Source organism: Carcharodon carcharias, chromosome 7 (genome assembly GCF_017639515.1).
Source record: "Carcharodon carcharias isolate sCarCar2 chromosome 7, sCarCar2.pri, whole genome shotgun sequence".
NCBI lineage: Eukaryota > Metazoa > Chordata > Chondrichthyes > Lamniformes > Lamnidae > Carcharodon > Carcharodon carcharias.
Window position 1 is genome coordinate 187,256,613 of NC_054473.1, and position 26,627 is coordinate 187,283,239.

At 44.6% G+C, this 26,627-nt stretch overlaps 1 protein-coding gene across 3 annotated transcripts in view; it reads right to left on the reverse strand.

Annotated features, from left to right (window-relative positions):
* Nucleotides 1-21,104, reverse strand: part of LOC121279700 (granule associated Rac and RHOG effector protein 1-like) — a 214,588-nt gene extending 193,484 nt beyond the window's left edge. For all 3 annotated transcript variants that reach the window (XM_041190944.1, XM_041190943.1, XM_041190942.1), the window contains exon 1: nucleotides 20,991-21,104. The gene's annotated coding sequence lies outside the window, so the exon portion shown is untranslated. The remainder of the gene's footprint in view (nucleotides 1-20,990) is intronic.
* Nucleotides 21,105-26,627: the final 5,523 nt, after the last annotated feature.

The window sequence follows — 26,627 nt, forward strand, 5'->3', positions numbered from 1 at the left end:
TGTGTGTTCCGATTCACAAAGCACTGGCACCAGTACTGGGGAAGGAGAGAGCTGTTCCGTTGGGACGGGCTTCATTTGAATCATGCTGGGACCAGTGTCCTGGCGAATCGTATAACTAGGACTGTAGATAGGTCTTTAAACTAATTAGTGGGGGGTGGAGGGGGAGGGTGTTCAACTGAAGGGAAATTTTTAAATATCAAAAAGAAATGAGAGAGCAGAGGTGCAGGGTACTGAAGAGGCAAACGATAATCAAAGTGTGACATGAAGGGGCAAAAAATATAAGCAGAAGAGTGCAGCAAAAATTAGAACCAGATTGAGTAATAATGGTAAAAAGACAAAGTTTAAGGTTCTTTATCTGAATGCACGCTGCATTTGTAACAAGATAGGTGAGTTGATGGCACAAATAGAAATAAATGCATATGATTTGATAGCTATTACACAGATGCAGTTGCAGGGTGACCAAAACTGGGAACTCAATATTCAAGGGTATTTGACATTCCGGAAAAATAGGTAAAAAGGAAAAGGAGGTGGGGTAGCTTTGTTAATAAAGGTATCAGTGTGATGGTGAGTAGTGATATAGGTGCGATAGATAATGATGTGGAATCAGTTTGGGTGGAAATAAGGAATAGCAAGGGGAAGAAGTCATGGGTGGGAGTCATCTATAAGCCCCCGAAGAGTTGCCTCACTGTAGGACAAGGTATAAATCGGGAAATAATGGAGGCATGTAAGAAGGACCCTACAATTGTCATGGGTGATTTTAATCTTCATATTGACTGGACAAAGCAGATTGGCAGGGGTAACATGGAAAATGAATTTGTGCATCAAGAATTGCTTCTTAAAGCAATACATTGCAGAACCTATCTGGGAGCAGGCTATTTTAGAACTAGTAATGTGTAATGAGGTGGGACTAATAATAGATACTATAGTTAAGGATCCTCTAGAGGGTTATGGACTAAATGGGACTAAAAGCAGACAAGTCGCCAAGACCTGATGGACTGCATCCAGGATTTTAAAGGGAAATGGCTGCAGAGATAGTGGAGGCATTACTTGAAATATTTCAGAATTCTCTGGATTCCAGGAGGGTCGCAGCGGATTGGAAAACAGCTAATGTGACGCCCCAGTTCGAGAAAGGAGGGAGACAAAAAGCAGAAAACTATAGGCCCAGTCAGCCTAACATCTGCCGTTGGGAAAATGCTAGAGTCTGTTATTAAGGAAGAAATAGCAGGACATTTAGAAAAGCTAAACACAATCAAACAGAGTCAACATAGTTTTGTGAAATGAAAATCATGTCTGACAAATTTGCTTTATCAACGAGCAGAGTTAATAAAGGGGAACCGGTAGATGTAGTGCATTTGGATTTCCAGAAGGCATTCGATAAGGTGCCACATAAAAGGTCATTGCACAAGATAAGAACTCACGGTATTGGGGGGTATCGTATTAGCATGGAATGAATATTGGTTAACGCACAGAAGTCAGAGTCGGGATTAATGGGTCTTTTTCAGGTTGGAAAGGCGTAACTAGTAGAGTGCCACTAGGATCAGTCCTAGGGCCTCAATTATTTACTATCTATATTAATGGCTTGGAGGAGGGGGCTGAGCGTAATGTATCCAAATTTGCTGATGATACAAAATTAGGTGGGAGGGCACGTTGTGATGAGGACTTGAGGAATCTGCAAGAGCAGGCAATAACTTGGCAGATGGAATTTAATGTAGAAAAGCATGAAGTCATGCACTTTGGTAGGAAGAATTAGAAGGCAGACTATTATTTAAACAGAGAGTCCCCAAAAAAGATCCAGAGAGATCTGGGTGTTCTTGTGTATGAAACACAAAAAGTTAGCATTCAGGTGCAGCAAGTAATTAAGAAGGCAAATGGAATTTTGGCCTGTATTGTTAGGAGGTTAGAGTTTAAATTAGGGAAGTCCTGTTACAACTGTACAGGGTATTGGTGAGGCTGCACCTGGGGTACTGTGTACAGTTTTGGTCCCTGTGTTTAAGAAAGGATATACTGGCATTGGAGGCAGTTCAAAAGAGGTTCACTAGGCTGATTCCTGGGATGAAGGGGTTGACTTATCAAGAACAGCTAAACAAGTTAGGACTTTATTCATTAGTGTTTAGAAGAACGAGGGATGATCTTATTGAAACATACAAGGTTTTGAGGGGGCTTGACAGGGTAGATGTTGAGAAGATATTTCCACTAGTGGGGGAATCTCGAACTAGGGGAAAAAGTTACAGAATAAGGGGACAATCATTTAAAACTGAGATGTGAAGGAATTTCTTCTCTCAAGAGGGTATAAATGCCTGGAATTCTATCGCAGAGAGTTGTGGAGGCTAGATCACAAAGTATTTAAAGATGAGGTAGACAGATCTTTGGAATATCAGGGAGTTGAGGGTTATAAGGAGCTAAAGCCTGGGGTTGATCAGCCATGAGCTTATTGAATGGCGGGGCAGGCTTGAGGGGCCGAATGGCCTATTCCAGCTCCTGCTTCTTATGTTCTTACTGTCATGGAGTGAGCACAGATCAGATTTGGCAGAGAAATTCCACTGCAGTTAAATAGCTAGCTGTCACTCATTGTAGTATTGCACAAAGGAAGAATGGCTAGAGGACAGGTGCCTGCCAGACTCACATCTACAGTGCCAAACTGCAGGAGAGAATTCTAATCTTCAGGAGAGGGCGATCAGAGAACACTGACAGACAACAAAGGGTAACAAGGCAGTTACCATCTTAGGTATCTCACTTGATTTGCTCTTCACTCCAAGAACGTTGGGCACTGCTCCTTTGACAATCAAAGTAAATCAAAATTACAAACCTGTTTTATCTGCAGCAGAAATCAGGAGATACACACAGCTGAAGTCAGAGAGGGAGATGGAGAAGATTATTTTTTCAAAGAACATGAGTTATCCACAGGAATTGCCCAACAAATAACAGACCAATATCCATCCAGATCACTTTCTACCATCCTGGTTAACACGTAACACAATAATTACTTCGGTGCCGCTTAATGCTCTCGTCGGGACTTGGAAAAATTTATTAATTTTGCTTCCAATCTCCACCCCTCCATCATTTTCACGTGGTCCATCTCTGACACTTCCCTTCCCTTCCTTGACCTCTCTGTCTCAATCTCTGGTGATAGACTGTCCACCAATATCCATTACAAACCCACCGACTCCCACAGCTATCTCGACTACAGCTCCTCACACCCCGCTTCCTGTAAGGACTCCATCCCATTCTCTCAGTTCCTTCGCCTCCGTCGCATCTGTTCCGATGATGCTACCTTCAAAAACAGTTCCTCTGACATGTCCTCCTTCTTCCTTAACCGAGGTTTTCTACCCACGGTCGTTGACAGGGCCCTCAACCGTGTCAGGCCCATCTCCCGCGCATCCGCCCTCACGCCTTCTCCTCCCTCCTAGAAACATGATAGGGTCCCCCTTGTCCTCACTTATCACCCCACCAGCCTCCGCATTCAAAGGATCATCCTCCGCCATTTCCGCCAACTCCAGCATGATGCCACCACCAAACACATCTTCCCTTCACCCCCCCTATCGGCATTCCATAGGGATTGCTCCCTCCGGGACACCCTGGTCCACTCCTCAATCACCCCCTACTCCTCAACCCCCTCCTATGGCACCATCCCATGCCCACGCAAAAGATGCAACACCTGCCCCTTCACTTCCTCTCTCCTCACCGTCCAAGGACCCAAACACTCCTTTCAAGTGAAGCAGCATTTCACTTGCATTTCCCCCAACTTAGTCTACTGCATTCGTTGCTCCCAATGTGGTCTCCTCTACATTGGAGACACCAAACGTAAACTGGGCGACCGCTTTGCAGAACACCTGCCGTCTGTCCGCAAGAATGACCCAAACCTCCCTGTCGCTTGCCATTTCAACACTCCACCCTGCTCTCTTGCCCACATGTCTGTCCTTGGCTTGCTGCATTGTTCCAGTGAAGCCCAACGCAAACTGGAGGAACAACACCTCATCTTCCGACTAGGCACTTTACAGCCTTCCAGACTGAATATTGAATTCAACAACTTTAGGTCGTGAGCTCCCTCCCCCCTTTCTGTTTCCCCCTTCCTTTTTTTTCCAATAAATTATAAAGATTTTCCTTTTCCCACCTATTTCCATTATTTTTAAAAAAACACCCCCACTAGAGCTATACCTTGAGTGCCCTACCATCCATTCTTAATTAGCACATTCGTTTAGATAATATCACCAACTTTAACTTTAACACCTATGTGTTCTTCTGTACCATTGTTGTTGACATCTTTTGATGATCTGCTTCTATCACTGCTTGTTTGTCCCTACAACCACACACCCCCCCTCCACTTCTCTCTCTCTCTCTCTCTCTCCGCCCCCCTCCACTTCTCTCTCTCTCTCTCTCTCTCCGCCCCCCACACACACACCTTAAACCAGCTTATATTTCAACTCTTTCTTGGACTCGAACTCAAGTTCTGTCGAAGGGTCATGAGGACTCAAAACGTCAACTCTTTTCTTCTCCGCCGATGCTGCCAGACCTGCTGAGTTTTTCCAGGTAATTCTGTTTTTGGTTTTGTTTTGGATTTCCAGCATCCGCAGTTTTTTTGTTTTTATTACAATAATGGAGTGGTTGGCTACTCAGGGATCAATCTCTATCAATGAGTCTAAAACAGACCCAGACATGAGGTGAGGAAAACCCCCAGTGGGGGAGAGATGACGGAAACAAAGGCCCAAAATCACCTGTTCGTCCTGAGCACTTTAAAGATGAGTTTCAATGGTTACTAAATATCTGTGGTGACAGGATTATATAAAGAACAGAACATATGAAGGCCCAAGTTAGACAAGCTCTCCAACACTAACAATTGTTGTATAAAAAGCACAATATGAAACTCTATGTTTGAATCCCTTGAATCAAGTTTCTGGGCCCTAACATAGAAACAAACCTCAAAGTCACAAATAACATCCAATGCAACTGTGGCAAAGGTAGACTACTCTTCCTTGTTCTTCTGGACCTGTCTGCAGCCTTTGATGCAACGAACAACATCCTCCTCCAACATCTCCCCACAGTCGTCCAACTGGGTGGTTCTGCTCTCACCTGGTTCCATTTTTATCTATTTAATCATAGCCAGAAAATCACAGGGACTGCAGTGGTCCAAGGAGGTGGCTCACCATCACCTTCTCAAAGGCAATAATACCAGCCTAGCCAGCGATGCCCACATCCTGTGAAACAATAAGAAATAACTTGTAATGGTTTCGCTTCCTGCTCCCATACCATTACCCCTGGGGTCCCCCAAGGATTTATCCTAAGCCCCTTATTTCTCATTTAATGCTGTCCTCCAGCAACATCATCCAACAATGCAGTTTCCATGCGACACGCAATCTTAACTCACCACCTCTTTCATTCCCTCCACTCTCTAAATTGTCAGACTAAATTGTCCAACATATGGTACTGAACGAGCAGAAATTTCCTCCAGTTAAATATCAGGAAGACAATCTCCCCCTGTCTCAGCTCATCAGCTGCTGAAATTCTCATCCTTGCTTTGCCACCTTTAATCTTGACTATTCTAATGTGCTCCTGGCCTGCCTCCCCTTCTACCCTACATAAATTTGAGATCATCCTAAATTCTGCTGCCTATGCCCTAAGCAGCACCAAGTCCCATTCACCCGTCACCCTTGTGCTCAGTGACCTACACTGGCTCCAGGTTAAGTAACGTCTCTATTTTAAAATTTCCATCCTTATTTGCAAATTGCTCCATGGCCTCACCCCTACCCTATCTCTAATCTCCTCCAGTTCACAACCTTCCGAGATATCTGTGCTCCTCTAATTCTGGCATCTTGATTTTAATTCATAATGTTAATCACTCCATCACTGGCAGCCATGCCTTCAACCGCCTGGACAATAAGCTCTGGAATTCCCTCCCTACACCTCTGTGTCTCTACCTCTCTTTCTTCCTTTATGATTTTAAAACCTTTCTTTTCTCATCTGCCTTAATATCTCTATGTGGCATGGTGCCAAATTTTGTTTTTACAACATTACTGCAAAGCACTTTGGGATGTTTTACTATGTTAAATGCACTACATAAACACAAGTTGTTGCTTCCCTGATCCTACACGCAGGGAGGGGACAAGGAAAAAAGGAGCCATGAAAACTCAATTGCAACTCATTTGGCTTGTCACTTGTGAAATAAATTCCACACATTCCTCAATAGATGCACATTCACAGGTTTCATTCAGCCAACAGCCAAAACACTTGGCAAAGCCTAAACTGCTCATCTAACCAATTCCAAGAATGGCACACAGAAGCAAGAGCCTTCTTTTAAATTTATTTCTCAAAGTAAAACCTCACCTAACAGGAATTTTAAACAGCTTCAATGTCTCGATTTCTTTTAAAATATCAAGAACCAGGAGCACACTCTTATGGTTCCTCTTACAATCTGACAGATTGTCTGACCATATCACCATGCTTCTGTTCCAACTACAAAGAGAGTTGCAGCCCAGAATTAAGTGTTGGTTTCTGCTCATGTGGAGCAGCTAGCAGACAGGAGCATTTACACAGAATGTTTTTGCTGACTGTGAACCAGCCATCCTGTCCTCCTCAGGTCAGGCAAGAGTTCTACTTACCACAGGAGGCTCCATCACAACTGAGAATTTCTTTCAAATGCATTACTAATGCATGAAAAAATGTGGAGAATGTTGGTTCTCAGCTTTTTGAGGAGTCAGTGTAAACAGGAAGGGACTCAACCCCAAAGGCAAATTGCAGCAGACGCTTTTTTATAATGACGGCCCATCACACAACGATGGAGCGCTTTTTTGTCCTCAAAGACTCACTGCCAGAAAGAGTATTCTCCCAAATGTTGAACAAGTTTAACCAGCAAGATGCTAGAACCAGGACTGCCCAGATCCAATCTACAATTGAGCTCTGCCACTCCAGCTTAAAGTAGAAGAAAGACTTGCATTTATATGGTGCTTTTCATGACCACCGGACATCTCAAAATGCCTTACAGCCAATTAAATACTTTTTAAAGTGTAGTCATTGCTGTAATCTAGGAAAGGCAGCAGGCAATTTGCATCCAGCAAACTCCCACAAACAGCAATGTGATACCAACCAGACAATCTGCTTTTTGTGGTGTCGATTGAGCAAAAAATATTGGCCAGGATATGGGGGAGAACTCCCCTGCTCGTCTTCAAAACTGTGACATGGGATTTTTTACATTCACCCAAGCAGACAGATCCTCAGTTTGATGCCTCATCCAAAAGACCTCAGAGCATACCTCCGAGGGCTAAAAAGCCTGAGCTGCTCTTCCTGATCACCAGCCAGCGACCGCTGGATGTAGAGGTGCGGACAACAGGTCACAACTGCAGACATTCAAGGTTATAAAGGACAATTTGCCACGGTAGTGAAGAGCCACTAGCTCGCAATGAATTCTCCCAACAAGAAGCCAATAGCAACAACAACTTGAATTTACGTAGCACCTTTAACATAGGCAATGTCCCAAGCCACTTCACAGCAGCATTATCAGATAAAATTTGACACTGAGCTACATAAGGACATATTAGGGATGGCCAAAGAGGTTGGCTTTAGATAGCATCTTAAAGGCCAAGAGGTGGTGGGTAGAGGGCGAATTCCAGAGTTTAAGACCAAGGCACAGCTGCCAATGGTGGCACAAGAGGCTAGAATTAGAGGAGAGCAGTGAGCTCAGAGGGTTGTAGGGCTGGAGAAGGTAATGGGGATAAGGAAGGATTTGACCATGGAAAGATTTGAATACAAGAATAGGGATTTTAAAAAGTGAAGCATTGCCAAACCAGGAGCCAACATAGGTCAGAGAGCAAAGGGGTGACAGGTGAACGAGAGAAAAATTTGTCAGTAACTTTAACATAGATTTTCAAAAATAGATAAAGCTGAAAGGTATCTGCCCTAAATTGATAAATTTATCAGGCTGAGCACCCTACTCAACTAGTTTCATCAACTGTACCATTTGCTGTGCTGACATTGCCCTCAGTGTCACATGCTATTCTGCAATAGCTCAGACTCAAGGGTTTGCTCCAACAGATCAACTGTTCTGTGGTCCCTTCCTTCAGCACTCCGTGTCAAGCTAATAAGATCTGAATCTTCTTCATATTATGTATTTAAGAAAGGAACACAGTGTGCATTTCAATACTTGTGACACCTGTATTAATTGTTATTGTTAACCTAAACAGTTCTATTGGCTACACAAGCCAGCAAGGGGTGGCTGAAAGTGGAGAGACAGGAGCTGTCAAAAAAAGTCAAAACATCTGATCCAGGCAAAAATTGCAAAGCATCACCACTGTTCAATACATTAATCTTCATTAAAGTCCTCAGATCTGCAATATTAACTATTTCTATCAGCAGTTACCTCCAGTAAATTTTACCACACACTGCCAAAGGACAAATTCAAGCCTAACATGCCAATCAACAACATTACCAATCCAATTCTTACCACAAATAGGAAATTTCAAAGACTACTTTTTTTGATTGGTGACTCTGTCGAGGGGTCAACTGAAGTGCCACAAAGAGAATGAGAAGAAGGGTTTGAAGAAACTGCTTTACGCAGAATCTGTTGGAGCATAGAGTGCTCTGCCACATATAGCGCCCAAGACAGAGGCGGTTGCACCTTTTAAGGGAACATTGGTAAATGTTTGAAGCAGAGGCAATTAAAAGGCTCTGGGTAGGAGGACAGGACAGTGCAATTAGTTTTGGTCTCTTCTACAATGGAGAGGCCAAATGCAGACTGGGTGACTGCTTTGCGGAACACCTCCAGTCTGTCCGCAAGCATTACCCAGACCTCCCTGTCGCTTGCTATTTCAACACTCCACCCTGCTCTCATGCCCACGTCTGTCCTTGGCCTGCTGCAATGTTCCAGTGAAGCTCAACGCAAACTGGAGGAACAGCACCTCATCTTCCAACTAGGCACTTTACAGCCTTCCGGACTGAATATTGAGTTCAACAACTTCAAACCATGAACTCTCCTCTACCTTCACCCGTTTTTTAAAAATTCCTTTTTATTTTTTATCCACTTATTTTTATTTATTTTTATTCATTTATTCATTGTTTCATCCCCTTTTATCCCATTTTCGATCCTTTTTTCCCCCCATCATCACCCCCTCCCCCCGCCCCACTCCCAAAAGGGCCATCTGTTACTTGTTCATGTTATTCTTTCCAGAGCGCTGACTCTTGTTCTGCTATTATCACGTTCTGCTTTCTTACCTTTGCCACTATCAGCACCTTTTTTTAGCCCTTCCCACTACCGTTAACACTCCCTTTGTCCTTTTGCTCGTGACATCTTCGTTAACCTCAACTTAACCCCCAGCCATTTCTGGCCTTCTACCCAGGTTCACCTGCTCCACCCCGCTCCCTTAAACAGTATAAATTTCATCACATTTCTACTTCTCTCTAGCTCTGAAGAGTCATACGGGACTCAAAACATCAATTCCATTTCTCTCTCCACAGATGCTGTCAGACCTGCTGAGTTTTTCCAGCGTTTTCCATTTTTGTTTCAGATTTCCAGCCTCTGCAGTATTTTGCTTTTATATTGTGTGGGATTAGTTTTGGATTGCTCGATAATGAGCCCACACACAATGGCCTGTTGCAGTGCTAACAATTTCTATGGCTAAATACAGCACTCCTCGCACACTTAGTTCAAAAGCTCTGATTAGTAGAAGCCTCAGCCATTTTCTCAAATGTAACCAATAATAACTACCTTGTAAAAGATGGATTTATGTATTTATACAGTTCAACAGAATTTAAAGGACAGCCAGGAAACCCAGTGCTGTAAAGTATATTTTTACATATAACTTTGCACTCAAGTGGTTGACCCATTTCGGAATTTCTTCCATTGCTTAAGCTGCTAACCTCTGCCCTCATTCCTAGTTTTTACATGGTGATCGATAGGAACGCAACAGCACTAAGACAGAGAGGCAGTTCCTGAAATAGCTCTCCGTGGTACAATCTTGAAAATTCCAAAGGTTTGTTTTTAAAACCATGATTTCTTCAGTTTCAATCTTTAGAATCTTCATCACATACATCATGGAGGTGAAAATACTTTGTCCCATGATCTCTTTCTATTCATCCATACCATGTCTCAGCAAGTACTCATTATTCCCAAAAGTGAATAGCCCCTTCATTCTTTAGGCTTCACTCGCTCCCTCCTCTAATCTAATCCCAAGATCATAGAATCAGAGAATCTTTACAGTGTAGAAAGAGGTCATTTGGCCCATCGAGTCCATACTGATTCTCTGAAAGAGCATTCTACCTAGTCCCACTCCTCTACCTTACCTCCATAACCTTGCACATTCTCTCTTTTCAGAGAGAACCAGTTCTTCTTCAAATACCTCGTTCGAAGCTGTCTCTACCACCCTCTCAGAAGTTTGTTCCAGACGCCAACCACCCTCTGGGTGAAATAAGTTTTTCCTCACATTACTTTTACTCCTTTTGCCAATTATTTTGAATCTGTGCCCTCTAGTTCTTGACGCTCTCCAAGTGGGAACAGTTTCTCACTATTTATCTGTTCATACCACTCAGGATCTTGACTGCCTCTATCAAGTCTCCTCTCAGCCTTCTTAACTCCAAGGAAAACAGTTTCAACCTCTCCAATCTATCCTCACGGCTATAGCTCTTTATCCCTGGAATCATTCTTGTGAATCTGCCATCCTTACCCAGTCTGGCCTGTGAGACTCTCCAGGTCCACAGCAATGTGGCTGATTCTTATGTGCCCTCTTAAGTGGCCTAGAAAGCCACTCAGTTCAAGGACAACCCACTTCCCATGAAAGAATTAAAAAATAAATAGGCTCAGGATCTCTGCTGAAATCATACTAAGTTTTAGAAACCAAGCTATCAAAACTAGCACTAGTCACATTCCAGAAAGAATGAATGGTTCAACGTTACAGCTTGGTTAACCAAATAACCATGTAACTCATACAGCCCCATTTTATACTTTACATTGGAGCAATGAAACTTCAAACTTTGGATTAACTGGCCACTATGAATATTCTCCACCAAGCACGCATGCCTCCCAACACACTTCCAACCCTATTCTAATACTTTGCAGTTATTCCCCTCTCTCCAATAAATTAGGTCCATACCATATTTCACAATCTCAGGAATGGACTCAGAACCACCAAGCACAGGCCAAGATAGGAATGGAGAGGCAAAAGAATAGAATCACGGACGGCCATATCACAGGAGGCAGCTATTCAGCCTGTTGTGTCCACATCAGCTCTCTACAAGAACAATTCAACTAGTCCAGCTAACCCACCCTTTCCCCTGTATCCCTGCAAATTTCTCTTCTGATAAATATCCAATTCCCTTTTAAAAGCTATGACTGAATCCGGGCCCACCATCCTCTCATTCAGTGTGTTCCAGATCCTAACATAGAAGGAGAAAAATAAATGGATAATCAAATAAACACTGCACAACTACTGCACCCACCTCCCATTCTCCCTCAGCCATTCCAAGCTGGGAATGGTCAAACCAAGGTCATCTACTTCTCCCACAAAGAAGGAGAACTCATGAGGGAGCAAACTTGATACCATTCCATGGCCATTTTGGAGCCAAAATGATAGGAGACCATAAGACGTAGGAGCAGAAATAGGCCATTTGGCCCATTGAGTCTGCTCCGCCATTCAATGAGATCATGGCTGATCTGCTAATCCTCAATTCCGCTTTCCTGCCTTTTCCCCACAACCTTTGATTCCCTTACTGATTAACAATCTGTCTATCCTAGCCTTGAATGTAATTAATGACCCAGCCTCTGCAGTAGATAATTCCACCCTCAGGAGAAATTCCTCCTCATCTGCCTTAAATGGGTGACTCCTTACTCTGAGATTATGCCCTCTGGTCCTAGACTCTCACACAAGGGGAAATAACCTCTTAGCATCTACCCTGTCAAGCCCCCTAAGAATCTTATATGTTTCAATAGAAGTCAGAGATCAGGCTGCACCTTCCACACTTCCAGCTTGGGAATCCGATTATACTGGGGGTGAAGACAATAGAGTTGAAGGGAAAACTACAATACATTCAGCAAACATCACCAATAAATTCAATGGGGAATTCAGGAGAAACATCTTTACCCAGAGAATTGTTAGAACATGAAATTCACTGCTGCAAAGAGTAGTTTAGGTAAATAGCATAAATCCATTTATGAGGAGGTTTGATACACATGAGCAAGGAATAGAGGGGTATATTGATAAGACATAGATAAAAGGATGGGAGGAGATTTATGTGGAGCACAAACAGCCACAGAAATAAGTTGGGCCAAATGGCCTGTTAATGTGCTGTAGATTCTATGTAATTAAACTGCCATTTGATTGCTGAGTCTATAGAGTTCCTCTAATGATAACAGCCTATACCTGACAGGAACACAACAGGCAATAGGGGCCCAAAGGAACTTGTATCTCATAACACCTTTAGTATAGCAAAATGTCTAATGGAACTTAACAACAGCAATAAAAACATTTTTGACTCTGTGCCACAGAAAGAGGCATCGGGACCAACGAACAACGACTGGGTCAAAGAGGAGGTTTTAAGGAGTGTGGAAGAGAGGTAGAGAAGTGGAGAGATATAGGGAGGAAATTCTAAGACTTAACACGAAGATAAAGGCATGGCCCGCTATGATTAAGATTGGGGATCCGTGAGGCCAGATTTGGAGGAGTGCAAAGATCTCAGAGGGGTGAGGGGCTGGAGGAGGTTACAGAGATAGAGAGGAGCGAGACCATGAATTTGAAAACAAGGATAGGGATTTTGAAATTGAGGCACTGATGGACTAGGAGTCAGTGTGAGTCAGCCAGCACAGGGGGTGCTGGGAAAATACGATTTGAATACATATTTATACATTTTAATAAATTATGTGTACACATATAAGTATACAAAAATTACAGACCTACTCCATGGCATTCTTCATGTGAAGCAGTCATTTTTCAAAACTTTAACATTGTTGGGATCTACCCAGCACCCCACCCTAACTTCCAGTAAAACAGCTTCAGCTATCCAAACTAAGTGTCACTGCTAAAAAAAAAACAAATGCTCAATGAACAGCAACTATGTTTTAGAAAATTACTGAAATCTAACGAGTTCAAAGATACACTGGGGTACCCCCACCGCAGCCCACCCCCCACTTTCCCCATGGACCCAGTAGTCTGGGAATATTCGATTTCCATTCCATAGGTGATCAAGTGTATTCACTACATTTTGAGCACCGTGTAGGAAGCAGCATCACTGGAAACTGCAAAACGAGTTGTTTATCAGTGACTGACAGCTGCTGCCTAACATCAAAACATTGTGAGCGCTTCACTGAATGAACAGTTACTGTCACACGGGACTCTCAGAACACACAGACATTTCATAAACCCGCTTCAAGAAACCTATTTTGCAACTCGAAATCAATAGAATGAAACAATAAAATTAAAAGCCTGATGAGAAAATAATACAGAGCACAAGATGACAGTTTTCAGACTCCATCACTTCATGATGCTGCAATTAGGCTGGGTCTGTGTCGTCCAAGTGCATAGTGAGAGGTTAGGTGCATTTATAATACTGCCAAAGCTACCAGTATGTTATGAGGGAAAATGCTGCAACGTTCATAAAAGCAAACATCCCATTCATATGCAGGTATCCAGTGAGCATGTTATAACGGACACACCATACAGTTTAACATACAACAATTTTCCAAGATATTTTTACAAGGAGTTAAATTTCTTTATAAAACTCTCCATAGTGAGAATCAACACGAGAAAGGAAAATTATTTTTATTCATTCACAGGATGTGAGTGTCGCTAGCTGGGGCAGCATTTATTGCCCATCCCTAGTTCCCCTTGAGAAGGTGGTGATGAGCTGCCTTCATGAACCACTGCAGTCCATGTGGAGTAAGTACACCAATGGTGCTGTTAGGAATGAAGTTCCAGGATTTTGACCCAGTGACGGTGATATATTTCCAAGTCAGGATGATGAGTGACTTGGAGGGGAACTTCCAGGTGGTGGTGTTCCCATCTGTCCGCTGCCCTTGACTTTCTAGATGGTAATGGTCGTGGGTTTGGAAGGTGCTGTCTAAGGACCCTTGGCAAGTTCCTGCTGTGCATCTTGTAGATGGCACATGCTGCTGCTACTGTGTGTCAGTGGTGGAGGGAGAGAATGTTTGTGGATGTGGTGTGATTGTGGCAAATGCTTCAGCCTTATCTTTTGCACTGATGTGCTGGGCTCCTCCATTATTGAGGATTGGGATATTTATGGAGCCTCCTCCTCCAGCGAGTAGTTTAATTGCCCATCGCCATTCACGAATGGATGTGGCAGGACTGCAGAGCTTAGATCTGATCCGTTGGTTGAGGGATCACTTGGCTCTGTCTAACACTTGTTGCTTATGCTGTTTGGCAAAAAAAGTAGTCCTGTGTTGTAGCTTCACCAACTTGACATTTAATTTTTAGGTATGTCTGGTGCTGCTCCTGGCATGCCCTCCTGCACACTTCATTGAACCAGGGTTGAATCCCTGGCTTGCTAGTAATGGTAGAGTGGGGGATATGCCAGACCATGAGGTTACAGATTGTGTTTGAGTATAATTCTGCTGCTGCTGATGGCCTACAGCGCCTCATGGATGCCCAAGCTTGAGTTGCTAGGTCTGCTCGAAATCTATCCTATTTAGCATGGTGGTAGTACTACACAACACGATGGAGGGCATCCTCAATGTGAAGGCGGGACCTCGTCTCCACCACGACTGTGCAGTGGTCACTCCTGCCGATACTGTCATGTGGAGATGCATCTGCGCAGAGCTGCTTAAAATGGGTTACTTAAGCCACAAACTCTGCCCTCATTCCTTTAGCATGGTGATTGATAGGAACACAAGAAGAGGTGTCCAATTCATTTCAAAACAAAAAGGAGCAAGTCAGTGCTCTGCTTCTCGCCCACACTGAATAATAACAATCTGTCTTTATATAGCATAACACAACAGAATGAGCCAAGGCTTTCCACAGGAACAAAATCTGACACTAAGCCACATAGGGAGATATTATGACAGGTGGTCAAAAGCTTGGTCAAAGTAGGTTTTAAGGATTATCCTAAAGGAGGAGAAAGAGATAGAGAGGCGGAGAGATTTAGGGAGGAAATTCCAAATTTTAAGACCCAGGCAACTGAAGGAATGGCCACCAATGGTCAACAGTTTAAAATCAGGGATGCATAAGACTGAAGTTGGAGGGGTGCAGAGATCTCAAAGGGTGTAGGGCTGGGGTTCATTGTGAAGACATGGCCATGGAGGGCTTTGAGAACAAAGATGAGTGCCCTAAAAACTGATGCATTGCCACACCAGGACCCAATGTAGGACAGTGAGCACAGGAATGCTGGGTGAACAGGGCTTGGTGCTAGTTCGGATTGAGGCAGCAGAATTCTAGATGATCTCAAGTTTTCACCTCTTCTTTCTCCCCCACTGACAGGGATAGGAATTGTTGGAATACAGTTCCACAGGCCTCTGGCATCCTGCCCAAGTGCCTAAACACCATATTCTAGTCTAGACAGTATCAGCAAGCCATTTGACCATAGAGATCCCTTTCCAGCAGGAAGCCCCATCAAATAGTGATCAGGAAACCTGGCTACTTTTCCCCCGCCCAATCCAAGGGAAGCACAGAAATCAGCTTGATCAACAGGAGACAGTCAAACATTTGAGCCTCTTATCTATATAGCTGAGTGTTAAACGATCCAGCGTCCATCCTAAAAGTGACTGTTTTCTTCTGACCAAAGTAACCATTTTATGCCCAAGATGTTCTGTATTGCTGTCGGAGTTTCTGTATGTGCATGTATCAAACAGATTGAACGCACAATACAGAGCAGTCTCTCCCGCTCTTGTTGCCTAAGTAAATGCCTGGAGATCTTTGCAGACAGGCTGAGTCTCCCCAACACTGAAACCAGAAAGAAAGCACACAGCGAGTCGTTAGCAACACTCTGCACCAACCACTCCAACATTGTTGGCTCTCCCAAAATCCTACTCAGAATCACAGAATCTTTACAGTGCAGAAGAAGGCCATTCAGTCCGTTGAGTCTGCACTAGTTCACTGAAAGAGCATTCTACCTAATCCCACTCCCCAGCTTTATCTGCCGTGCACCTTCTTTCTTTTCAGGCAGCAATCCAATTCCCTTTTGAATATCTCGATCGAACCTGCCTCCACCATCCTTTCAGGAAGTTTGTTCCAGACTCCAATCACTCTCTAGGTGAAAAATTGTTTCCTCACATCACATTTACTCCTTTTGCCAATTATTTTGAATCTGTGCCCTCTAGTTCTTGATGTTCTCTCAAGTGGGAACAGTTTCTCACTATTTACCCTACCCATACCCCTTAGGATCTTGAATACCTCTATCAAGTCTCTCAGCCTTCTTTTCTCCAAGGAAAACAGTCCCAACCTCCCCAATCTATCTTCATAGCTACAGTTCTTTATCCCCGGAATCATTCTTGTGAACCTCCTCTGTACTCTCTCTAATTCCTTCACATTCTTCCTCAAGTGTGGCGCCCAGAACTGGATGCAGTACTCCAGATGAGGCCTAACTAGTGTCTTATACAAGTTCAACATGACCTCCTTACTCTTGTAATCAATGCTCCTATTAATAAAGCCTAAGATACTATATGCTTTATTAACTGCTACTGATCTCTCAACATGCCCTGCCATTTTCAATGACCTATGTACGTATACACCAAGGTCCCTTAGTTCCTGCGCCTCCTTTAGAGTTTCTCCCTTTATTTTATATTGTCTCTCCATATTCTTCCTGCCAAAATGAATCACCTCACACTTCTCTGCATTGAGCTTCACCTGCCACTTGTCTGCCAAATCCACCAACATGTCTATGTCCTTTTAAAGTTCAAGACTATCATCATCGCAGTTGACAACGCTTCCACTCTTCGTATCATCCCCAAATTTTGAAATCATGTCCTGCACACACAGTCTAGGTCATTAATATATATCAAGAGCAGCAAGGGCCCCAACACTGACCCCTGGGGAACTCCACTAGGGCCTTCCTCCAATCTGAAAAACAGCCACACACTGTTTCCTGTCACTCAGCCAATTTCTTATCCAAGTGTCTATTTTCCCTTTTATTCCATGAGCTAGAATTTTGCTCACGTTTATTATGTGGCACTGTATCAAATGCCTTTTGAAAATCCATATACAGCACATCAACAGCATTGCCCTTAACAACCTTCTCTATTACCACCTCAAAAAAACTCCAGCAAGTTAATTAAACATGATTTTCCTTTAATTAATCCATGCTGGCTTTCTTCAATTAAGCTACACCTGTCTAAGTGACTAATGATTCTGTCCCGAATTATAGTTTCCAGAAGTGGAGGCTGGACCATTAAAGTAATTTACAAAAGAAGCAAAAAATAATATGAGGAAAAACTTTTTACACAGCGAGTGGGTCAGGTCTGGAATGTACTGCCTCAGAGTGTAGTGGAGACAGGTTCAATCGAGGCATTCAAGAGGGAATTAGATGATTATTTGAAAAGAAACAGTCTGCAAGGTTACGGGGAAAAGTCAGGAGAACGGCACTAGGTGAAATGCTCAGAGAGCCAATGCAAACACAATGGGCCGAATGGCCTTCTTTGCACTGTAACAATTCTGTGATACCGTTTCCCTACCACTGAAGTCAAATTGACTGGCCTGTAGTTGCCGGCTTTATCCTTGCACCCCTTTTTGAACAAGGGTGTTACATACACAACTCTCCAGTCCTCTTGCATCTCCCCTGTGTCTAAGGAAGACTGAAAGATTATCACCAGCACCCCTGAAATTTTCACACACACCTCCTTGAGTGTCATTGGATGCACCTCATCTGGTCCAGGTACCTTATCAATTTTAAGTAAAGATAGCCTTTCTAACACCTCCTCCTCCTCCTCCCCAATTGTATATTCTGAGTGTACCAGTTAACTCCTCTCTCATCCTGCCTGGTTAGCATCCTCTTCCCATATTTGTTAAATTGAAGAAGTTCCAGAGAAGCTGTAGCCCTTTTACATAAATTGACAGATGTGGCAAATCTACAAATAAAACTCATTTACACCAGCGGAGACCAGCTGGGCAGATTGGCCTATTTCTATGCCGTGAATTCCATGGAACATATAATTCTTCAAATATTAAAGGAAGGGAAATGTAACATTTGAGGCCATTTGAGTCTGTTCCACCATTCATCCAGATTAGCCAATAATCTGTACCTTAATTCCAATTCACCTACTTTTGCTCCATATCCCTGGATGATCAACAAAAATCTATCAATCTCAATCTTGAAATCTCCAATGTCCAGCATCCACATCCTTTTGGGGGGAGTTCCAGGTTTCCACTACTTTTTGAGAAAGTACTTTCTGATTTCCCCTGGAATGTTCGACCTCTAATTGTTAAGTTCCTGCCCCCTTGTCTTGAACTGCGCCTTCAGAGGAAAGAGTTTCTCTCTACCTACCCTATCAAATCATCTTAAGCACCTGGGCCAGAACTCAACCTCGATCTTCTAAACTAAGGAGATACAATTTCTTAACTTTTAAGATCTGCCGGGGGTTAGAGAGAGTAAATGGATAAAACCAAGTTCCCAAACTCAAAGCAGCAAAAAAAACTTCACCTCATGATATCACATCCCAAGAATGTGCACAAGTCACTACAAACCAGACCAGCATTCCACAGCATCCCAATAAAACTATGTCCAGGGGAAGGCTCAAAATTCATCGGAAAAAAACCTTCTGGCCCGCAATCAATATTATTTTAATTAATTGTTCCACATAAAAATGGCCAGAAACAATAGAACGCTCTTGGCAGGCAATTAACAATCAGGACTGCAAAACCTGATATGCAAGCACAAAACGAGAAAATTATAACCGTTTGCGATTGCCTACTTGATTCTTCATAAATAAAAACATTTTAGAAGTAACTGAATCAGACTGCAGAATGGTGAACTGACACAGCTTAAAGCAAAACACAGCTCTATAATTCAATGAAAACACTTCTTCGATTAACACAAAAAAAACCATAAAACAAATCCACCTGTTCAGTCAGATTTTGCTCTCACCCTATACCAGCATTGCAACATAAATAAGAATTATTTTGTCATACGTTTGGGGGGGGGGGGGGGGAGGAGCCCTTCCTCACTCTGTTGACCTGTCGGGAAGCGATCGCAAATGAGAACGACACACATTCAATTCAGGCTTATTCCATTAACACCACTCAGCTTTGTTAATGAATGACGAGTTCTAAATAAATATACATTCGGCACATCATCGCAGTTAGAAAATGAACAGATTTTAGAGACAGCTGCTCCCCAGCAGCTGCCTCTGAAAGGTAGACGCTGAACAGGATCTATCGGCTAAATTGATGGGTTCTTGGGCCTTCTCTGCTTGCAGCCCAGTGGGGGAGACGGGGGGGGGGGGTGGTGGTTGGGGATTGGGGGGGTGGTGGGAGGGGTTGGGAAATGGTGGGGAGGGGAATGGGGGAAGGGGGGAGGGGAATGAGGGGGAAGGGGGGAGGGGAATGAGGGGGAAGGGGGAGGGGAATGAGGGGTGTCAGGGAATTGGGGCGAGGGAGGTCAGGGAATAGGGGAGGAGGGGGGTGGAGGGGAGGGGGTTGGGGAGAATGGGGGTAGGGGAATGGGGGAAGGGGGGTCGGGGAGGGGGGTGTCAGGGAACGGGGGGGGGGGGTCGGGGGGGGGTTCAGGGAATGGGGGGGTCGGGGGGGTGGGAGTTCGGGGATGGGTGGGGTGTGGGGGGTTCAGGGATGGGTGGGGTGGGGGGGGGGTTCAGGGATGGGTGGGGTGGGGGGGGGTTCAGGGATGGGTGGGGTGGGGGGGGGTTCAGGGATGGGTGGGGTGGGGGGGTTCAGGGATGGGTGGGGTGGGGGGTGTCGGGGATGGGGGCTGGGAGGCGGGGACTGGGCGGGTGGGGGCAGGAGGCAGGGCAGCAGGGGATGTGGGAGGTGGACAACGGGATGGGTGGTAGGGCGGCATGGGGGAGACAGCAATATAACCCCTACTCATCCCCCGTCCCCAATATACCCCTCCCTATTATAAATTCCCCCTCCCCAACATACCCCTCCCCATTATAAATTACCCCTCCCCTCCCAAATATACCCCTCCCCATTATAAATTACCCCTCCCCTCCCCAATATACCCCTCCCCATTATAAATTACCCCTCCCCTCCCCAATATACCCCTCCCCATTATAAATTACCCCTCCCCTCCCCAATATACCCCTCCCCATTATAAATTACCCCTCCCCTCCCCAATATACCCCTCCCCATTATAAATTACCCCTCCCCTCCCCAATATACCCCTCCCCATTATAAATTACCCCTCCCCTCCCCAATATACCCCTCCCCATTATAAATTACCCCTCCCCAACATACCCCTCCCCATTATAAATTCCCCCTCCCCTCCCCAACATACCCCTCCCCATTATAAATTCCCCCTCCCCTCCCCAATATACCCCTCCCCATTATAAATTACCCCTCCCCTCCCCAATATACCCCTCCCCATTATAAATTACCCCTCCCCTCCCCAATATACCCCTCCCCATTATAAATTACCCCTCCCCTCCCCAATATACCCCTCCCCATTATAAATTACCCCTCCCCTCCCCAATATACCCCTCCCCATTATAAATTACCCCTCCCCTCCCCAATATACCCCTCCCCATTATAAATTACCCCTCCCCTCCCCAATATACCCCTCCCCATTATAAATTACCCCTCCCCTCCCCAATATACCCCTCCCCATTATAAATTACCCCTCCCCTCCCCAATATACCCCTCCCCATTATAAATTACCCCTCCCCTCCCCAATATACCCCTCCCCATTATAAATTACCCCTCCCCTCCCCAATATACCCCTCCCCATTATAAATTACCCCTCCCCTCCCCAATATACCCCTCCCCATTATAAATTACCCCTCCCCTCCCCAAAAAAACCCCTCCATATTATAAACTACCCCTCCCTATTATAAATCCCCCTCCTCTCCCCAATATAACCCTCCCCATTATAAACTCCCCCTCACTCGGATTCCCTACCTCCGCGGTCTCGGGCCCCGGGCTCCGGTTGTGCGGCTCCGGGAGGGGAGGCCGCCGTCTATAGCACTCCTGTTGCCGCCGCTCGCTCCCGCGACACTTAAGCACGCCCCCGGTCCCGAAACCTTCTCACGCGCGCCGCCGGCGCCTCCTGTCGGGAGCGTGCGCGGAAACCGGAAGCCGGCCGCCTCTACTCCGCCTAGGGGAGCCAGGCTCATTGCTTCCCTCTTTTGACTTAATTTGCCCGAAATGAAGTTTAAAATCGCATTAAATTGATGTTCATTTATAATTTTTATAATGTCTGTGAAGATTATGGAAAAGGGCCTGATCTCTGCCTGTTTTTAACTGAAACACCCCTACTGATTCTAGAAATGGACCCGTCCGTCACCAACACACAGTGGCCGGAGGTGACGTCATTGATACCAATTTTCCCAAAAAGAAATGAGTTAAAGAGTTTCTAAACAATAGAAGCTGATCCTTTTTCATTTTATTATAATTTTGCCGCGCCGCTGATCTAAAATTCTAAAATTATCTCCAACCTTGATGAACCCCTTGATGCGCTAGAGCGCATGTGTGGCATGGTGCATGCTGGAACCTGTAGTTCTCCTCGATTTAAAGGAGCAGGTGCCCCAGGTTTGTTAAAGGGAAAGCTGCAATTTTCTTTGCCTTTTTTGATACAACCATAAGAAGACACTATGGTCAAACAAAAAAGGTAACAAAAGTGCTCCTTTTTAGAGGGGCAAAACTAATAAAGAAACAAATCAGCAGTTACACAAACTGTGGCACCACTGGGAATATGCAAAGAAATCTCTGAAGTTACAAACTGGCAGATCCTCTTACACACCCCCTCCACTCACCCTCTCTCACACGTAATAGTCTAAAAATTAGAGCTAGGCCTTTCAGGGGCAAAGTTTGGAAGCATTTCATCACATGAAGGAGGTGATAGGAGATTGGAACCCTCTCCTGTAATCACCAATTGATGATGAGTCAATTGCGATTTTCAAATCTGAGACAGATAGATTCTTGTTATCCAAAGATATTTAGGTATACAAGGCAATTGTGGGTATTTGGAGTTGGGTTGCCGATCAGCCATGATCTCACTGAATGGCAGAGCAGCCTCAAGGGGCTAAAGGGCCTCCTCCTGTTCCTATACATGTGAAACCTCCATGGGAATAAGGTCAACCAGAGCTGGCAATCTTAGGCTAAGGGGAAGCAGGGTGTGAAACTTGCTTGTTCTTTTTAAAACATTTTTCACCTCTCTCTTCCCAAACACACTGAGGAATAATTTTATACCTTCCTTGGTTTTATCTTTTCAACAAAAATAGCCATTTTTAGTAAGAGTGCTAGTCCTCCAACATGTGTGAGCAACCAGGTTTTTTTAAAAATCACTGAAAATAAATTAAAAGAACTATACTGAACACTTAAAATGTTTATTAGTGTAGTTAGTTTCTGGTCAGTTTCTTAGTATATTAAGTATTTTTTGTTATGAAATTACTTCTAAAACTATAGCTTTATAGACACTACAGTGCCTGTAAACTTCAGGGGTTGAATACAGTTTGAAGAGCTTTCCTGAACCAACACAATCGATGGAATCTTGTAATTTGCTCTGTGGTCAGTGTTGTGGGTGATGGGGCCTGGTCCACACAAATTGAATTTTGAAAAAGTGTAAAAGATTGCAGAAAATACTAACACAAGTGGTTTTTGGAGTAACTCAACCACATTTAAAATTCCCCTGATCTTTTAAATGGATGCAACTTGGAGAAACAAGCAGAAAACTCAACGTATGTTTCTTTGGGTCATTTCGGAATAACACTGCCATCTAGTGCACTTGTGCATTTTACAGCCCTTGAGGGGAGTTAACATTGAGCCATTGAGTGAGTGACAGTCTAACAATTGGCAGAAAACATTTAAGTGAAATAGAATTTCTACTAAATGTCTAGACTATTGGAACCTTTTTTTTGTTCGTTCATGGGGTGCTGGTGTTGCTGGCTGGGTCAGCGTTAATTGCCCATCCTGAATTGCCCTTGAGAAGGTGGTGGTGAGCTGCCTTCTTGAACCGCTGCATATGATACATGAACAAGGTAACAATTAGATTTTTTCCCTTCACCCCAGAGATCATAAGATACTCATTCATTTTTCATATTTTAATTTATTTCAGGTATTTCAGAAAGAAAGCCTCCATTCACAACCTCAGGACAGCCCAAAGCACCATAGCCAAATGTAAAGCAATTAAAATCAGAGATGCTCAAGAGGCCAGAATTAGAGGATATCTCAGAATTTTAAAATTGAGGCATTGCTTAACCAGGAGCCAGTGTAGGTCAGCGAGGAAGGTGCTGATAGAGGAATGAGCCTTGGTGTGTGTTAGGGCACGGGATGTAGCGTGTAAGATGACCTCAAATTTATGGGTAAAATGAGATAGGCTGGTCAGGAGTGTGTTGGAATAATCAAGTCTAGAGGTAACAAAGGCATGGATGAGGGTTTCAGCAGCAGATGAGCTGAGGCAGGGACGAAGTTATGCAGTGTTGTGGTGGTGGAAACCACAGATCTCAGTGACGCTATGGATGTGTGATTGGAAGCACATTCAGCACTGGATGTCCTTAACCTCAAAATCAGAGCCAGACCGATGAGGAGAGAGCAAAACACTGCAGATGCTGGAAATCCAAAATAAAAACAGAAAGTGCTGGAAATACTTAGCAGGTCAGGCAACATTTGTGGAGAGATAAACAGAGTTAATGTTTCAGGTCATATTTCTGTTTCTCTCTCCACAGACATTGCCTAACCTGCTGAATGCTTCCAGCATTTTCTGTTTTCATTCAGGAATGAAGTTAGGAAATATTTTTCACACAAAGGGTGGTAGAATTGTGGAATTGTCTCTCATGAAAAGTAGTAAATATTACTGCTGAAAAAAGAGACATGTTGAAGCTTTTTGTCTTGTACTCATCAGGATACTTGCAAGAATACCAATATAAGGGGAAAACAACAATGCATACTGTATGTGAAGAGTGTGCTGATTTATTGGCAAGTGGCTTTGCCATGGAGAATGCACCAGTGATGGTGACTGACAGTTAACTGCCAAGCATTGTTTGAAATTTAAACCAGACAGCTTGACCCTGATCAGTCAAGGACACTAACAGGATTCATCACTAACAGGATGCTGCCATATGCCAAAAAGACATTTTGCCTATCTCACAAATGAGTAACGTGGTATATGAATTTCAGTGACAGTGTGATGCTAGGTATGTAGGCTGTATGTCCCAAAGACTGGCGGATTGTACCAGACAGCATGTCCCATCCACTGTTCACAACGGGCAGGTTACAGACCGTGCCCAACCAGCCTGTGCTTGCAAAATTCAAAACACAGTGTCCAACATTAGATGTGATTCCTTGACAACAACATTTGCTAAATAATCCTCAGTGTGCTAAGAATTACGCTGACAACCAAATTAAGATTGTCAGTTGGGCTCGCAGTGTGGCACATTTACATGTATTGGAAGCTGCATATATTAATACACGGGGCCCTGTTCTTTGCAGACAAAAAGAACATGTACACACATTGTACCTGTTTCAGCTAAACAAAATAAGTGACAGCCATTTGCTGACTCATTCCTCAGGGCAATGCTTTGACCAACCAGAGTCAAGCTGCAGGGTTTAAATTTCGAACAATGCTTGGCAGTTAACTGTCAGTCACCATTACTGGTGCATTCTCCATGGCAGTGCCACTTGCCAATCAATCAGCACTCTCTTCACATACAGTATAAATTGTTGTTTTCCCCTTATATTGGTACTTTTGCAAGTGTTCTGATGAGTACAAGACAGAAAGCTTCCACATGTCTCTTTTTTCAGTTCTGTACCACCAAACGACAATCAGTAAATATTAGCTCACTTAATAATTTTAAGTCTGGGATCAATAAATTTTTGCTGGACAAGGGTATTAAGGGATATGGAGCTAAGGCAGCTTGATGGAGTTTGTACACGGATCAGCCATGATCTTATTGGAGCAGGGAAACAGGCTCAAGGGGCTGGATGGCCTCCTCTAGTTCATTTGTGCCTGTAAATACCAGCATAGAGTAGTTGGCCTGTTTCTGTGCTCAGTGTTCTAGACGCAGTGGGCCAAATCTCCTGCTCTGAAGTGTAAGTTCAGCGGCAGGTGGGACAGTCAGGGTGAGTCCCGCTGGAAGGCAGAATGGCTGAACGCACTTAAATAATGAGCTGAACTGCACAAGATTGTGCATCTCTGCGGAGTACAGCAAACCTTGTGGTGGGGCCTTCCCCGCTGTTACCTCAAAGGGTCGAAGGTCTGGGTGCCGCATTTAAACAACACCCAGGCAGCCACTCACTTAATGCAGGCCAGGAGCAACCTGTGGCCCCATGGTTCAGCCATTCCTCCCTGGAGACTCTCCTCCAGGCTGCCCTGGAAAGGTGACGTTTCTGTGGGATGGGAGCAGGAGGCCCTCCTATCTGACCAAGGCGGCCCGGAAGGAGGTTGCAGGGGTAGTTAGTACCCATGGTGACCAGAAAAGAACCAGCCTGCAGTGCAGGACAAAGATAAATGATCTGTTGCATTCCGCCAGGGTAAGTGCAACGTCTCTACTCACTGCAAACTCACAGCCTCATAAGGGCATCAGGCAGTCTAAGGGTTAGAGTGCACAGGGATCTGCACACACGATGGGACATCAGCCCTGAATGTGCGCCAGCCACATTAAGCTCTCAATCTCATACCAGTTGCAAGACAAAGAGCTTCATAAGCCCTTACCAGGGAGGGCTCAGCTGCAGCAATAGGCATGCATACTTCTGAACTGTTCATTTGACCAATGGCCTCACAATAAACCCTTCTGCCTTCCTGCAGGACAAGTTAGCCCATAACAAATGCGAATGGACCAAGACCGGAGGGGATGTGGCCGGAATTTGTCTGCTCGCCACGAATGAGGAGCAGGCCGCTGAGATTGCTGGCGGGGGAGAGTGACCGTACTTGTGTGGAAGGTGAGATCGTTCATCCCCAGGAACCAACTGAGGATGTATCCAGTCTCCAGTTCCAATATGTACACCTTGACCCCGAGTGGTCTTTAATGTACAAGCCTGCTTAATTAACCGTTTAACCCCTCTTTTCTCTATTCCAGGTACCAGCAAGAGACGGGGGAAGACATCCAGATGGACATGCTAGAGTCCCAGCCCCCATCCCACCTCTGAGGAGAAAGACTCAGTTTCCTCAAAAGGTTTACTATCCATCACTGTGTTCACCTGCTCCCTCCACCAGAGTAGATACACACACCTCGGTGCGTCCTAATTCTTGGGTACACTCAAGGTCATAAGCTGGTGAGCACAGGTGTCCACAGCTGACAAAGGCAGTGACAGCTGAGGTGTCTGACTCTCGGAGGACCTGCTGGAGAACAGGCCTCTGCTGAGCCCGAATCTAGATGACAAGCCTCTGGACTCGGCCATGAGACCTGCTGCAGATTCAGAGGCAAGCAGGGGAATATCAGGCAGATTGCCAGAGGCCGTCTACAGACTGAACCAGAGGCTGGAGGACCCTGTCCACGTTCTGCTTGATGTCGTGGCTCCAGCATGTGGGCACTTGGCTGCCTCCATGGAAAGGGTGGTGGCAGGCCTTGGAAACCCCGGTCCAGCAGAACCCACAATGTC